Source organism: Bos mutus, chromosome 4 (genome assembly GCF_027580195.1).
Source record: "Bos mutus isolate GX-2022 chromosome 4, NWIPB_WYAK_1.1, whole genome shotgun sequence".
Lineage (NCBI taxonomy): Eukaryota > Metazoa > Chordata > Mammalia > Artiodactyla > Bovidae > Bos > Bos mutus.
In genome coordinates, this window is record NC_091620.1 from 90,798,105 (window position 1) to 90,802,603 (window position 4,499).

General features: G+C 38.9%; 1 pseudogene; it reads right to left on the minus strand.

Annotated features, from left to right (window-relative positions):
* Positions 1–384: 384 nt before the first annotated feature.
* LOC102285584 (ubiquitin-conjugating enzyme E2 D4 pseudogene) lies at positions 385–945 on the minus strand (annotated as a pseudogene).
* Between the last annotated feature and the right edge of the window lie 3,554 nt (positions 946–4,499).

Genomic DNA, 4,499 nt, shown 5'->3' on the forward strand with positions numbered 1-4,499 from the left:
GCAAGGCCTCCACTTCCCAGTGACACTATTACCAGGAACTCCTGAGATGAGTTGAGTCTCTTCAGGATGTGGTTTGTGGCAGATAGCATGTGAGGAAAGCCTGCCCGCTCTGTCCTGGACCCCAGGCTGGCACTGAGTTTTAAAGGCGAAGAGCATGTGGTAAGGGCCCAGGCTGAGGCGCCTTTGCGAGCGATGCTGCCTGAGTGAGGCCAGGCAGGAGGGCTCACAGGTTCCCTTAAGAGGTGAGCAGTGAGTCAGGGTGGAGGGACAGATTCCAATGTAGTCAGGAATGCTGCAGATCAAAAACAGTGGCTACTCATCTGGCATCAGTAACATGACTGTGTCAAAACCACGATGGCTGAGAGTGGTACCAATATGCTGTGGTTAGAGAAAGTGGGCAACCAGCATTTGTTTGCAGAAGAGATGACGCTCTGTGAGTGGCTCAGCCAATAGCTCAGCTAAGCTTCTCTTGGACAATGTTTCCCATAAAAACCTCTGAGTTACTTGCATAGCATATTTCTGTGTCCATTCTCTCGCTAGTGTGTTATAATCTTTCTGTCAGCCTTGTAGGTGTGAGCTGTCCCTGGCACTGGAGGGTCATCAGGGTTGGGTCACAGAGCAGGGAACAGATGAAGAAGAAAACTTTTGACACTCTCAGTGCTGGAGACCATTGGGACCACAGGGTATCAAGGCAGATGCTGCTGCTGCTATTGATGTTGGGGTGTTAAACTTTGGTTGTGAAAGCAACGTTTGGGGGCTTGAAAGGATAATCTGTAGGCAAATGGATGGTCAGAAGAAAATGCCTCCTTGGTAGGGACTGTCCTTCAGGCCCATGAAAGTGGCCTGCCAGTGGAACAGATCATCTCCCATGAGTCCTGCAGAGCAATGAGCAGGAGGGTCCCTCTGCAAGCCAGTTAATTTCTTCTGGATCCACTTCAGCACCATCCTTCTGCTGCTGGGGATGGGGGCTCCTGGTCCAGGGCTACCAGAGGTAACCTGCTGCTGTCTTGGCCCTGATTCTTTTCCATTATAGGTTATTATAAGATATTGAATATAGTTCTGTGTGCTATAAAGAAAATCCTTGTTGTTTACCCATTTTTCATATTGGGGGGTATAATTGTTAATCTTGTGCTTTTATCCCTCCCCCCAGCTTTTCTCTGGTAAACATAAACTTGTTTCCTATGTCCGAGTCTGTTTCTTCTTTGTAAATTAGTGCATTTTTATTCCTTTTTAGATTGCACATATAAGTAATATCATATAATATTTGTCCTTCTCTGGCTTATTTCACTCAGTGTGATAATCTTTAGGTCCATGGCATTATTTCACTGTTTTTTATGACCAAGTATTATTCTACTGTTTATATATACCACATTTTATTTTTCATTAATCTGTTCATGGACACTTAGGTTGCTTTCATGTATTGGCTATTCTATATATTGCTTCTGTGAAAATTGGGGTACATGTATATTTTCAAATAAAGATTTTCATTTTTTATGGATATATGCCCAGGAGTAGGATTGCTAGATCATATGGTAACTCTAGTTTTTTAAGGAACCTCCATTACTGTTTTCCATAGTGGCTACAACAAAGACAGATTCCATTTTTAATGATATTTTAAAAGCTGTCCTGTTAAATACAGAGCAGACCCCACCCTCAGCCCATTAAAATAAGTTACCTGATAGTTTCATTTGTAAGTTTAGCATTGCAGAAATTAAGACTGTTCATCCTTTATAATATCAAATCACATAAACTGACCACAGGTATGAGATAAAAAGAAAAATAAAACTCTTCAAAGAGCAAAAAGACATATGAAGCACAGAAATTCGGAGAGAATGGTAGTCATGTAAAGTGAGTGACCTGGGGAGGTACAAGCCTACATAGCCTGATTTTATGTTAAAATAGCTCTCTGACTAAACATGCCATGCCACAGGGGTTTCGCTCCATGCCATGAAACATTATTCAGTGAAGAGCTAAGACAACCAAGAGACTGTTTATTCAACAAGCTTTTTTGAACATCTATTAACATTATATATAAGATGCTAGGCAAGGGTTGTGGAGGGTAAGTTTTATTTTTGGTCATTTTTTAAAGTTAGTGGTTGAAACTTCTAAGTAATTACATTCTCTTTTTGATGCTAAGATGTAAAATGTGTTATAGCTTAATACATATGATTTTTCCAAGGGATTAAAACAGGAAAACATGTGAAACCAATGAACATTTTGAGGGGTGAAAAATAGCTTGCTGTGATTCTAAAACTTGAAAAATCTAATTATTACATGTGGGAAAAGACATGTAGGAATATGACAAGACTTCTCTATATCCATTACTTAGAGTTTCATATAAAATTTGATCATTTTGATTGTTTCCCCTAATGTTGATATGGTATCTATGTCCCCATTATGAAAATCTTCCAACCTGTCGCCATGATTCTGGATGAAAAGTTCTCCAGTTCAGAATCCAGTTGTTTGTTTGGTTTTACTAGTGTTTATTATGTCAAGAAAATGTATTACTTTCTGTGATAGTGTTGTCCTTCCAGTTTGGCCTCTCTAAACCCACAGTTAGTGAATCCTTTTGATGTAAAGAGTGATGACAGTTTGGGCTTACTCTAGTCAAAAGCTGGTCTTCTAAACCCTTCCACATCTAACAGTTACTGCCTTCTCCACACAGCACCCTGAATAACCAACCAATTCTTGCCACCCATGCCTGTCCACCATCCTGCTTTCTTTCCTCCCCTTTCTATAATCATACCACAACATCTTTTTTTTTTCTTTTCTTCCTGATCAGTAATAACAACCAGTACCTCAAAAATCTATCTTTAATACTAAGGAACTCAAAGCCTGAAGGTCTAATGGGAACATATTAGAAAAGACTTCCCATAATAGCAGCATAAGTTCTTTTTATTCTGAGCTAACCCAAAAGATATTTACCATGGTTGTATAGAGACTGTGTCTCTGCCCTTATCATCCAACCTGGGGAGTAACTCCCTAATGAGGAAGTACTTACATCTTATTAAGTAGCACATAATTTGCTGAATTCTTATTGACAAAGTCATAAACTGTAGCTTATTTTTTCTTGTTTTCCATATATGAGGTTTATGTAATTTGTTTTCATTTTCCTTTTATTGATTGGCCATTGCTGAAACATAAATTATTTATGTGCTGGATGCTTAGGAAAACATTCAATTTTGAAATGGGAGTAGGGTAAGTGATACTTTGGTGGCCAAAACTTACAATCCCATCTCAAAAATCTCTAGAAGAACAGCAAAGTCAATATTCAAGAAGAGTATGGATTATTTAGCTGTTTCCTACTCATATTTTAATAGTTTTAGCTATTATTTTTGCATTGACATGCATTTAACCAAGGTGTTTTATAACATCAATTTTCACAACTAGGGGTAGACTGACATTGTGGATGTCCTACAAGAATTATTGAGGGTCACTTCAAAATGAGTTAAAATGTTTCAATATTTTATTCAAATATTTTATATGATTTATTTAATTTTGTATATTTTATTTAAATAGATATTTTTATTTTTATTTAAATATAATCGCTTTACAATGTTGTATTAACTTCTGCTGAACAAGGAAGTGACTCAGCTGTATGTATACATATATCCCCTCCCTCCTGAACCTCCGTCCCACTCCTCAGCCCTCTAGGCCATCACGGGGTACCACACTAGGCCCCCTGTGCTCTACCGTGGCTCCCCACTAGCTGGCTGTTATACACATGGTAGTGTACATGTGCTGTTCCTATTCTCCCAGTTTGTCTCGGCCTCCCCTTCCCGCTCTGTCCATATGTCTGATCTTTATGTCTGCATCTCTATCGCTGCCCTGCAAACAGTCTCAGCTATAAAATTTTTCTAGATTCTGTACATATGAATTAATATACGATATTTGTTTTCCTCTGACTTCACTCTGTATGACAGACTCTAGGTCCATCCACATCACTACAAATGACCCAGATTTCTTTCTTTTATGGCTTAGCAATACTCTGTTCTATATATGTACCACATCTTCCTTATCCATCTCTCTGTCAGTGAACATTTAGGTGGCTTCCACATCCTGGCTATTGTAAATGGTGCTACAGTGACCCCTGGGGTGCATGTGTCTTTTTGAATTATGGTTTTCTCCAGGTATATGCCCAGTAATGAGGTTGCTGGCTCATACCCTAGTTCTATTTTTAGTTTGTTTCAGTAACCTCCATATTTTTCTCAATAGTGGCTGGGTAGGTTTACTTTCTCACCAACAGTGCAAGAATGTTTCTTTTTTTAACACCATCTCCAGCATTTACTGCTTGTAGATTTTTTGATGATGGCCATTCCGACTGGTGTGGGATGATGCCTCATTTTAGTTTTGATTTGCATTTCTCTAATAATGAGCAATGTTGAGCATCTTTTCATATGTTTACTGGCCATCTGTATGTCTTTGGAGAGATGTCTATTTAAGTCTTCTGCCCGTTTAAAAAAATTATTTACTTTTGGCTGTGCTGGGTCATCATTGCT